A 12,997-nucleotide genomic window follows, 5' to 3' on the forward strand; every position below is an offset into this window, starting at 1 on the left:
CGGGAAGAAGTGGCACATTCCTTTAATCTCAGCAGAGGCAGAGGCAGAGGCAGAGGCAGAGGCAGAGGCAGAGGCAGAGGCAGAGGCAGAGGCAGAGGCAGGCAGATCCCTGAGTTCAAGGCCAGCCTGGTCTACAGAACAAGAGAACAAGTTTCAGAACAACCAGGACTACACAGAGAAGCCCTGTCTCAAAAAACAAAACAAAACAAAACAAAACAAAACAAAACAAAACAAAACAAAACACCGTGTTTCGTTTGGAGAGATGGCTCAGTGGTTTAGAGCACTGGCTGCTCTTCCAGAGGACACAAGTTTAATTCCCAGCACCCACATGGCAGCTCACAACTGTCTTTAAGGGCAGTTCCAGGGGATCTGACACCTCCCAGATATACATAAAATAAATATATCTTTAAAAAGAAAACCACAAGAAAAAAATATTTTTTAAAAAGACATCTTGATAGTAAAGGAAGAAGCTGATATATTCCTGTTTAAAGATGTTGTTCACACAGAATGATCAATCCATCAAGGTTGACAGATGTGACATCAATATATCAATATATCGATATATCTCTATCTCTTTCTATCTATATATATGTTCTCTCTGTATACTAGAAATAAATAATGGGGTATTACATTTATAAGGTTCTTGTTCACTGTAGCATGAAACTGTGAATTCAAGGGGTCAAATCTCACCAACAGATGCCAGGTGTGGTTGTGTCACACTCGTGTATTCCCAGAAGAAGCAGGTGGATCTCTGTGAGTTCAAGGCCAACCTTGTCTACACAGTGAGTTCCTGGTTAGTCAGAGCTACCCGGTAAGACCTTGTATCAAAAACTTGTAAATCATTGATGAGAAATAAAGCAGTACAGCACTTTAAAAACTGACAGATGTGTTCAGAAAAGAGAAAAAAAATCAATGTTTTAAAGATATTAGCTCCCCTAAAATTTCTCTATTGATTCAATCAATGTCAATCAAAATCATAGCAGGCTTTTTAAAATGTTTAATATTTTTTTATTCACTTTACATCTCGATCACAGCTCCCTCCCTCCCTCCTCTCTCCCTAGTTCCACCCTTACAAATCCCTTCCCCTTTACTCCCTCCCCTTCTCCCCCCTTGGGTACCACCCACCCTGGGACATCTAGTCCCAGCAGGTCTAGGCACTTCCTCTCCCACTGAGGCCCAACCAGACAGTCCAAGTAGCTGGGAAGGGGCTCCAAAGGCAGGGAACAGAGTCCAAGACAGCTTCTGCTCCTCTTACTAGGTGACCCACATGAAGACCAAGCTGTATATCTGTCACAAATGTGTAGGGTTTAGTCATGCTTGCTCCCTGGTTGGTGTTTCAGGGTCTGTGAGCCCCCATGGTCCCAGGTTAGTTGACTCTGTGGGTCTTCTTGTGGTGTCCTTGACCCCTCCAACTTGCTCACTTCTCTCCCCCTCTCTTCCACAAGATTCCCTGGGCTCTGCTGCTTGTCTGTGGGTCTCTGCATCTGCCCCCATCTGCTGCTGGATGAAACCTCATGGAAACAGTTGTTAGGTTCCTGTCTGCAAACATAGCAGAGTAATCATTAATGATGTCAGGGGTTGGTTCTCTCACATAGGATAGGACTCAAGTTGCTTGGCAGGTCTCTCAATCGCTGCTCCATCTTTATCCCTGTACATCTTGTAGGCAAGGCAAATTTTGAGTTGAGGGTTTTGTGAGTGGATTGATGTCCCCCTCACTCTTCTGGAAGTCCTGCCTGGCTACAGGAGGTGGCAACTTCAGTTTCTATATCCCCCTCTGATAGTAATCTAAGTTAGGGTCACCCTCATAGACTCCCTGTATCCTCTCCAGTCCCAGGCCTCCAGCTAGTCACCTGAGATGTCCCCACCCCACCGATTTCCATTCTCACTCCCAGACCTCTCTTGCTCACCCTATCCCCTCCTCTCCTACCCAGTTCCTCCCTCCATCCACCTCCAATTACTATCTAGTTTCCCTTTCTGAGTGAACTTCATGCATCCTCCCTTGGGAACTCCTTGTTACCCAGTTTCATTGTGTCTAACTATGGGTTACCTCACTCAGGATGATATATATTCTCCAAGTACCATCCATTTGCCTGAAAAATTCATGACATCTTTCTTTTTAAGAGCTGAATAGTATTCCATTGTATAAATGTACTACATTTTCTTTGTCCATTCTTCAGTTGAGGGACACATAGGTTGTTGCCAGTTTCTGGCTATTACAGATGAAGCTACTATGAACATAGTTGAGCAAGTGTCCCTTTGGTATAGTGGGGCATCTTTTGGGCATATGCCCAGGAGTGATACAGCTGAGGTAGAATTATTCCCAATTTTCTGACAAATTGATTTCCAAAGAGGTTGTACAAGTTTGCACTCCTATCAGCAATGGAGGAGTGTTCCCCTTGCTCCACATCCTTGACAGCATGTGCGATCCCTTGAGGTCTTTTATCTTAACCATTCTGACAGGTGTACAATGGTCTGAGATTTCCCTGATGACTAAGGATGTTGAACACTTCTTTAAGTGCTTCTTGGCCATTCAAGATACCTCTGTACTATACTGAATAGGTAGGGAGAGCGTGAACAACCTTGTCATGTCCTGGATTTTAGTGGAATTGCTTTAAGTTTCTCTCCATTTTATTTGATTTTGGCTATTGGCTTGCTGTATATTGCTTTTATTATGTTTAGGTATATGCCTTGTATTCCTGATATAAGACTTTTATCATGAAGGGGTGTTGGATTTTGTCAAAGGCTTTTTCAGCATCTAATGATTTTTTTTCTTTCAGTTTGTTTGTATGATGGATTATGTTGATGGATTTTCATATATTGACCTATTCCTGCATCGCTGGGATGAAGCCTACATGATAAAGGTGAATAATGTTTTTTATGTGTTTCTTGGTTCAGTTTGAAAGTATTTTATTGAGTATTTTTTGCATCAAATTTCATAATAGAAATTGGTCTGAAATTCTTTCTTTGTTGAGTCTTTATCTAGGCTGGAGAGACGGCTCAGCCGTTAAAGGCTAGGATCACAACCAAAAATAGCAGGCTTTTAAAAATAAAGATTGTCAGGTTTTGAGGGTTATAGCTCAGTGATGTTGAGTTTGCTTAACATCTGTGACACCCCGAGTTCCATTCCCAGGACCAAACCACATACATGCACACGAAAAATCTCTTCTTGCATAAAAGATAGCATGAGCACAGGTCCTTGGGAGTAAGTCATAGACATATTTGTTGGCCATTGTTCATCTTATGATATCTTATGAAGGATTTGCAGAGAATGAGTAGAAAGCTATCAAACTCAGGAGAGAGAGAGAGAGAGAGAGAGAGAGAGAGAGAGAGAGAGGAACCAAATGAAAAGGGTAGTAAGATATTTTAATAAACTTGAGGCATACAACCAAAAAGGTATACTGATGACAAGACCAAAGCAAACCATGAAATGATGGTCACCTGCCATGGCATGTGGCTCTGGGATTGACCTGACTGGGGCTCCAGGAATGAAGGTCTTCATAAGGGCACAGTGAACACTTCACAGACTTCCTCTCCAGCCTCTACATTCGTTGTCTTGATTTCCAGAACTTCATTCCAGTAGGGGACTTGTCCCAGGTTCCATGGCCATCAGTGAACTCTATCCTGCCTTGTCTTACAATGTACCTACCACACACCACCATGTACATGCAAGGCTTGGTAACATGGAAAGGGGTCACTCATTGTCTTGGTCCGGGTTGCTATTACTGTTATAAAACACCATGACCAAAAGCAAGTTGGAGGGAGAGGGCTTATTTGCCTTACATACCCACTTCATCATTAAAGGAAATCTAGACAGGAACTCACACAGAGCAGGAACCTGGAAGCAAAGCTGATGGGAAGCCATGGAGGAGTGCTGCTTTCTGGCTCCCCATGGTTTGCTCAGTTTGCTTTCTTATAGAACCCAGGACCAGCAGCCCAGGAATGGCACCACCCACAATGGGCCCTCCCGATTGATCACTAATGAAGAAAATCCCTTGCAGGCTTGCTTACAACTGGATCTTATGGAGGTGTTTTCTCTATTGAGGTTCCCTCCTCTCCGAAGACTATAGATTGTATCAAGTTGACCTAAAACTAGTCAGAACGTTCACCTTCTCTGTCAGGCTGAGGCTAACTTTAAAGAGTGATGTCTTGTATGGGAGTGTTTTGCCTGCGTGTATTTAAGTTCATCATGTGCATTCCTGATGCCCACAGAGGTTGGAAGGGGTGTCATGTTTCCTGGAACTGGAGTTATGAATAGTTGTAAGCTGCCATGTGGGTGCTGGGAACCAAATCCAGGTTCCTTGCAAGAGCAGCAAGTGCTGTTAACTGCTAAGTGAATTCTCTGGTCCCAGGCTTAGAATACCCAATACACCATTCTTAAAGGCAGAAGAAATCCAGTTTATGGCCCCAAACCAGACTGACACAATTATACATCTAATTGCCTTTTGGTTTTTCTCTTTTGAGGTAGATTATTTTGTCTTTAGGTTTAGTGTTTTTCAGCGTCTCAGTGCCACAGCACAGGTGAGTGTTAATTTTCCTCCTTTCAGAAACAGCTGGAGTTAAGAGAAAAGCGCCAGCACAAAAGGTATTTAGTGGTTAAAACATACATGGGACTAATTCATTACAATTGTGTTTTGACTTGTAAGTGCATTTCAGTGCTTCCCATGAGAGCATGCCCTCTGGAAATGGAAGGTACTGAGCCACTCGAGAGCTTGATGACAGTGACACACGCTAGCACTGTTGACACATCAGTGAATAATTGAAGCCGTCTAAGTAATACACAGAAGCAGACTTGCAATTGTTGCACCATATATATTATGTATTATATTATATGTTATATGCTATATGTTATATATTACATATATATTTCTTTATTGTCAGGCATGTGGTTACTCCTAAAAACATGGCACTTTTAGAGGGTGATCCAAGAGGATCATGAATTTGAGGCTAGCTTGGGCTATGTATGAGACTCTGGGTCTGGGGACATTGCCGAGTGCTAGAATGCTTTCCTAGCATGTGCAAGCTCTCTGGTTCAGTCCCCAGTACTATAAGACAAACAGAAAACAGCTTTATGGAAGTATAATTAACATACAATTACCCACACCTACTTAAAGTACAAAAGTTGATAAATTTTGGCATATGGAGCTATTAGTGCAATCAAGACAACGAATGTAGAGGCTGGAGAGGAAGTCAGTGAAGTGTTCACTGTGCCCCTATGAAGACCTTCATTCCTGGCACCTCAATCAGGTCAATCCCAGAGCCACATGCCATGGCAGGTGACCATCATTTCATGGTTTGCTTTGGTCTTGTCATCAGTGTGTGTGTGTGTGTGTGTGTGTAGATAATGGAATGAAGAAAGTAAATTGTACCCTACTTTAAAAATAATAGTTTTTAAAAAATGATTTTAAAGGAACCATGCCAAATGCAAAAATATATATATCAAATAACAGAACCATCTTTTGAAATAATTGTATAGTTTTTTTTTTTTTTTTTTTTTTTTTTTACTCAATCACTAAGTTGAGCTTATAGCTGGAGAACTTTAAAACTCATTATACTATGGACACGGTTTATCTGGCCTTGATCCTACCTAGATTTCAAGTAGCAGTGCAGCAACAGCCCCCTTTAAGCTTCTCTTTGGGTAGTTTTGCCTGTACACACATTTAGTTTGAACTGCTTGTAAGTTACCCTATGGTATGTGCTTGACAGCTGCCGTTCTACTTGATACAAGTAACTTAAAGGGAGGACAGACTTGACTTGGCTTCTGATTTTAGTGATTTCAGTCTGCCTCCGCTGGCTCTGCTGCTCTGGGGGCTGTGCCATGCAGACCATCACAGTAGGAAGCTGTCCCCCCTCAGGATGGCTGGAAAGCAAAGACAACAAAAGGAAGAGGCAGGCTCCCTATGCTGTCATCAGAGGCAAACACAGGAGACACATATTCCTTCCATTAGTCTCTCCCCACTAAAGACTGCGTTGCTTCCCAGTGGCACCACAGACTGAAGACCAAGGTCTATTTCAGAGCCAAACCTTAAGGTATGCTACGTGTCTTTGACGCTAATTTGAAATCTTTTATGTAAACCTGTGCTTGCTTAATCACCGTACACTGTGCACTAATATAACTGGCTGCTGAAAAGGTCACGTGACTGCTGCAGCCCGCTTTGGGCTCGGTCTGACTCGAGCAACAGGGAATGAAGAAGTGACAGACACAAGTCATGTAAACCTGGGTTTGGGTGGTCCATGTCTCAGATGGAGTCTGCCAGCAGCAGCCCAGAAAACCGGCCTATTCATCCTGTGCAACAGAAACAAGGAGAAGAGTTAGCTGATCTCAGGGGGGGGTCTTGGTAGGGGAGAAGTCTTACGCTGCATTCATTAGGAGGAACCTGTGGTCAGACTTTCTGTACATTCTGGTTTTAGCTGAAGGTCTACTGTTCATCAACATCCATATTTGGCCCAGGGAGAGTTCTTGTCATTCCGTTGAGCCTGACCACAGGAAGGCCTCGCCATCCCCAGGCGTCGGAGGCATTGGTGGCCTTGCATGGCCTTGCTCATGTCAAGGGTACACATTTGCTCAGGACTTCACTCACTCCCCCCAACTATTTACTAGTCACCCCCAATAATATAACTATAGAATCTCGGGGGTAAGTTCAAAGTTAGTTACAAAAATAGCTCATAGATTTTTATTTCTATGTCACAAAAAAGGGACTGGATATCAAGATGCCTGTGTTCAGTCCTCGATAAATACGCTACGTGACTACAGATAATATCCTGATTTTTCTGTAATTTAAAAAGTCTACATGTCTCATCATGTATATCAATGTGATTTATGGCTATGATTTTTATAGACTAAGTGAGAAACTTGTTTTGTTTTTAAATCAATTTTCACTGGAGCTGTGAGAAAGTAACACAGAGTTTAAGGGGGAAAATGACACTCCAATATTAATATTAATTGAGTATTGTCAAAAAGAGTGTTTTTGAAAATATTAAGTATATAACCTCAGCATTTATCCTGTCTGAGAAAGGAAGCTATTCACTTTAAGTACAGTAAGTCCGGTGAAGGTCATCTCTGTTATGTAAGTAAGATGATATCACTTACAGATAACTCATAACAAACTCAATGCAGAAGTCATTCTGCTCATTTATACTGATGACCAAGAAGTTATCAGAACGACACTCGTACATTAACACAGTGCTCAGAGACATACAGCTAATAGCTTCTTTTTTTTTTTCACAAAGCATACAGCACAGGTTTTGCCTACAGGTAAGTTCTAGCCCTGAAAATTTGGACCTTTAAAGCTCATTGTTGTAAACTGTTTTTCAATCCTCATATAGAGTTCATTTCCTTTTCATCATGTGATGATTCTGAAACCCTAACAAGAGATAATGACTATCAAGAAACAATATCTGTGTCTGATATCTTTGGAAAGCAGGCAGGTAGACATGCATGCACACATGCATGTACACGTGTGCACACACACACACACACACACACACATACAGAGAGAGAAAGAGAGAGAGAAAGAGAGAGACTGACTTAACTGAATACCTTCTTAAATTTGAAAGGTTGTAAAAACGCTAAGGATACAGCAATAATGAAATGCTGACAGCCAGACTTAGTAAATATTTTAAGTGAACAAATGTTTGTAAATTTCAAACATGAAATATAACATCACAAAATGTAAAAGGAAGACTTGCTTATGGAGTAGAGTTTGAACGTAGGTGGGTTATTTCATGCATCAAGACAACCCATGCTACTTACAATAAATGCTTTGCTTGAGGTGAAAATTACTTCACCTCAGAAAAACCAGTCTTTTGCCAGAACCCCACCCTTTTCAGGCTGGGCATCTAGAGTTTAATAAGCCACTACTGATGGGCCCCGACTCGATTGTGTCAGCTGTACGCCTCAGTGTCTCAGGTGGCCCTTTATCATTTGGACTGTCTTTGTAGCAAAGTATGCAGGAGACACTTATTCAAATATGACCAGAAGTTCATCTGAGCTCTGAGTTATTCCAATAAGTGAGCTGTGGAATTTCTATTCATCTCTGAACATAACCAGCCACCTCTGCTCTCATTTCTACAAAGATTTGCTGAACTTATTATGTGTAACATGGCCTTTGGCTATAAACAAGACAAATTCTCTCCCTTAAAGGAGATGCCGCCGAACAAGCGATCCACAAATATTTTCATCTCAAGTAACCAGTGATAAGGTTTTGCGCAAAAGGGAAGATTTTTGTGGCTTCCCTTTCACTAAACAATTTAGAACGTGCCTGCAAGTTCTGAGTACTTACTAGATACTAACCGAGATAGGAAATTCTACCTTTGTCATTTTAAAAGCTATGCCAGGCATGCGCAAGTGAAAGCTTGAAATGAAGCAATCCATACTCAAATCCCTTTCAGTGAGACAGACAGACACAAACACTAGCAGAGGAGACAGTAAGACACTTTCTGGGAGTAACAACCGTAACTCGCATACACCAAGGCAGAAGAAAAACATTGATATCCGAAAATTTTACTCTTTTTAAGAGACAGTTTTTATATCTACTGACCTAATCTTAGCTTTTGCCTAATTATGCCAAAGAACAGCTTTCCTCAATTTAGGATGAATTCAATGATAAGTTTTAATATTTTCACTAGGGGGCTAATTTCTGGCCATTCCCTTGAGGACTGGTGGCAAATAACCCTTTGTCCTGGCAACATAAAGACTTCAGTTTCTCAACACAATAGAATTAATTATATTAATCAGATTTGCCTTCTAATTTTAAAGAAATGTGAAAGTGGACAAAAATATAACCACAAAAATAAAGCCATGTGGTAGTACATGCCTTTAACCCTTTAATTCAGTAGGCAGAGGCAGGTGGATCTCTGTGAGACCAGCCTGGTCTATGAAGTTAGTTAAGGCTTTAGAGAAACCCTGTCTCAAAAACAAAAATTTTAAAAACTGAATATATAGATCAATAAGATTGGTAAAGAACACTAAATTACCCATTAAAATACTTTACGTATAGAAAATCCCAAGTTCAAGGCCATCCTAGGAAGCTAAATTCCAGGTTAGCCTAGGGCAGATTGAGACCTTACCTGAAAAAAGAAAAGTGTCAAAATATCTCTCATAAGTTATAGCTATATATAGGTTATACATAGCTATACTGGTTATAGATATCCTTATAGGAAGGAGAAAGATTAGGAAAAAAGATTAGGAAATGTATTAAATGTGAAAAGAGTTTTACTGATGATGTAGCCCTGAGCTGGTAAGCAGCTGGGGGTAGGAGAGAAACCCTTCATTGATGGGGGGGACCTTTAGAAGGGAGAAAAAGAATTCTAACTCAATCACTGCCAGGGTTGCACTGTGCTCCTCTCTGTCCTCGCCCATCCCGACATCCCCATCCTGACCTGTCCTTGTACAACAGCATGAGACTGAATTCAGATACAGAATATTTTAACAGATAAATAAGTTAAAACAAGGATGTTACAGAGTCCTAATCCATTCTGACTGGTGTCTTTGAAAGCTGAAGAAACCTGGCCCTACGGGGGACCCCCACAGACACAGACACAGAGGAAAGACCAGTGAACACATGGGGACAAGACAGCTTTCTACAAGGCCAGGAGAAGAAGGTACCAAACCTCCAGGCCTGCAGGTCACCACCCTCCACCCTCATCTCAGTCTTCCAGCCTGCAGAACAATGAGAAAATTGAGATCTGTTGCAACAGAAAATACTGTGTCTTTCAAGAAGATAGAGATGTGAACATTATTAGGAAGAAATGGAAAAACAAGAAATGACCCAAATAGAGCCTTTAGGGATAAAATATAAATACTGTGGAAAATCACTGTGAATGGGATTAACAGTGCCGAAGATATTGCAAATGAAAAAAATGTCGACTTAAACTTTGGTAATCATTCACAAAAAAGTCAGGGGCGGGGAGTGGACAATGTGAAGAGTATGAGTAAACGGTAGGGTGGGGCCAAGCTGCTCAACACACTGGAATCTGCAATTCCCCTTCACTCCTGCAAAACAGTGTAGGCTGAAGAAGGAACGGAAATTTGATTTAGAAAACAATAACCACAATTTGCTAAAGTTTATTTTTAAAAGTCTCTAAATTTGAGGAACCTAAACTGAGATTCAAGAAGCTCGCCAAACCCAAGCAGAAGACGTGAAGGGAAGCACAGAAAGGCACCCACTCTAGCTTGCTTGTCTGCTGCTGTGATAAACATCACAGCCAAAAGCAGTTTGGGGAGGAAAGGGCTTTTTCATCACGTACGTACGGTTCATCATTGAGGGAGGTCAGCACAGAAGCTCAAGGCAGGAAACTGGAGGCAAGAACTGAAGCAGAAGCCATGGAGAAGTGCTTCAGGCTGGCTTGTGCCTTTCTTGCTCAGTTACCTTTCTTCTACAGCCCTGGCCCAGGACCGGCACCACCCCCAGGGCGATAGGCCCTCTTACAAGTATTCAAGAAAACATCCCTCTTGAGATGGCTCTCTTCTGAGCTGTTGGTCAGGGATGGCCAAGGACTCCCCAGACAGGCTATTGCACTTGGTTGTACCACAGAGGTGGAAGATAAGTTCCTATTGCTGAAGACACATGCACTTCAGACACAAGATCCAGAGGCCCCTAAACTGTAACTGACCTGAATGCCTCACCCCTGAGGACGAGCTCTCATGACCAGAAGGTGTAATTCGAGCGTCCAAAGGAGGGAACCAATCAACAGCCCTAGCTGGCTGTGGCACCTAAGAACCACACCTACCAGGGTACAATAACCATCAGCATGTAGTAGTCACATAAATACCTTGGTAGTAGACAGTGCCTCTCGAACTTAAGACCCATTCAACAAGAAGGAAATCATGACTGGTATTGGAAACCTAGCCAACCACCCAAGGCTGGTAAAGTCATGGATCATGGAAGGGAACCAGCAACCACCACTTTACTAACCAGTGCAATCTCTAACCATGTTATAAATATTTGCCCTTATACCCACAGGTAAGTATAGTCACCCCTCATCAAGGAAACTTCTCTTTGCAACAGAGAGCATTACAGAAAACCACAAATAATAAAAACGTAAAATTGTGGAGTCCGGGTCCAATAGATACATCTACAAAACTTGAACCTAAGGTTCAGGTATCACTGTGGAAGAAGTAAATGGAACTACTCTTAATAGCCAAAGAAATAGGGAGTTTACTGTAAGAAGCACACATGGTGTAACACTAGTGATGTCAGAAGCAACAAGCATAAAATCTCACTGACTCAACTGCCTAGACATGACTTAAACGGGAACAATAACACTAGCCATGCTCAAGTGGACGAAGGAAAGTCCATTTTCAACCCTACACAAAGATTTGCAGGCAACTAATGACTGCTGAGTGTGGGAGAGATAGTCTTCCCCAGGGAAGAGCATTCCAATTGGTTATCCAATATCAAATTATCAGCCCTGAAAACATACATACAAGTAACACTGTACAGACTAACTGTGTGTGTGTGTGTGTGTGTGTGTGTGTGTGTGTGTGTGTGTGTGTGTGTGTGTGTGTTTCAAAGAGAGCAATGAGAGTAACACTTTGGGGAAGTGAAGGAAGAAATGCTGTAATCTCAAAAATTAATTAAGAAAGAGAAAAAGAGAGGGGGAGGAAGGACGGAGGGAAGGAAGGGAGGGAGGGAGAGAAAGAAGGAGGAAGGGAGGAAAGAAGGAAGAAAGGAAGGAAGGAAGGAAGGGAGGGAGGGAGGGAGGGAGGGAGGGAGGGAGGGAGGGAGGGAGGGAGGGAGGGAGGGAGGGAGGAAGGAAATTCCCCACTAACATAGCCCCAGGCCAATTTGAGCAATTCTTCAGTTGAGGTTCCCTCCAAGGTGACTGTAGGTTTGTGTGTCAAGTTGACAGCTGAAGCTAGCCCTGAGAGCAGGCTATAATAAAGCACTAGAAATAATAAAATCATAGACATCACTGAAGAAAACAAGAATGTGGGAACTAGAAGAATAGCCTTCAAAAAGTTGCCATAACAAACACCACCTACTGGGCAACCAGGACAACAGACACTGATTTTCCTTGGAGGCTGAAGTCTGAACTGAGGGGTTTAACACACTTGGGTTCTGGTGGAGGCTACCTTCTGGCTAACACATGGCCTGCCTTCTAACTGTGCTCTCAGTATATACACAGAGAGACATGGGAGGGATGTATTTCCCTTCCTTCAAAGCCACCAATCCTATACAATCAGAACCACAACCTCATGAGGTTTATTTAAGCCCAGTTACTGTGCCAGAACTTCATCTCCAAAACAGACACATTGGCATTGGGACTTCACCACATAGTTTAGGTGGGCGTGGGGGAGGGCCGAGCTCGATTTAGCCCATGGGGAAAGATGAGAAGCAGACATCACATAAAAACAATGAAGGGCATAATCTGGTGGGGTGGTGTTTTTAAAAAAACACTTCATATACATAAAATTTGTGTGAATCTTTAATCATAAGTCTAGCACTATAAGAAATGAAAAGAAAGTCTGTTAGGCTAAAAAATAAAAGTGATTCCACAGAAAAATTTGGATCTTCTAAATAAATGTTATTGTTCTTTTAAATTTTTAAGTCTCTTTAAAATGCAACTGTTAAAAGTGACAAAGTGCTGGAACATTATAACACGTGCAGAATTGAAATGTGTGGCAGCTCTAGTACATGGTATGGTTTGGGTGCAAAGATATGGCTGGTAGTTCTCGAGCACTCTGTATAGCGATGCCCTGTCTGAAAATAAACTCTTGAGAGAAAAGTGCACTGCAAACCCCAAAGGAACCAGGAAGAAAGTAAAAAAATGCTCACTTTAGTGGCACCAAAGTGAAACTGGAATGGCCGAGGCTGTTAGCATGAGTTCTGCATAAACTGACAGTCTCTGTAGTACTAATGTGGGAGGGGTGAGCCTGTGAGTGTGGTCAAAACACATGGTATGCGTGTGAAAATGTTATGACTGGCCCACCATGTCACTCAATGAACATAAACTGATGAAAACATAGAAACATAAGGAAAGGATCAAGTTGGAACCA

The 12,997-nt window shown here is 42.0% G+C and overlaps 1 long non-coding RNA gene across 1 annotated transcript; it reads left to right on the plus strand.

Moving 5' to 3' along the window:
- Positions 1–2,829: 2,829 nt before the first annotated feature.
- On the plus strand, positions 2,830–11,263 carry Gm39205. Its single transcript, XR_878955.1, has 4 exons — positions 2,830–2,861; positions 5,769–6,027; positions 7,228–7,252; positions 9,495–11,263. It is a non-coding gene; the product is annotated as a predicted gene, 39205 (long non-coding RNA).
- Positions 11,264–12,997: the final 1,734 nt, after the last annotated feature.

Source organism: Mus musculus, chromosome 8 (genome assembly GCF_000001635.26).
Source record: "Mus musculus strain C57BL/6J chromosome 8, GRCm38.p6 C57BL/6J".
NCBI lineage: Eukaryota > Metazoa > Chordata > Mammalia > Rodentia > Muridae > Mus > Mus musculus.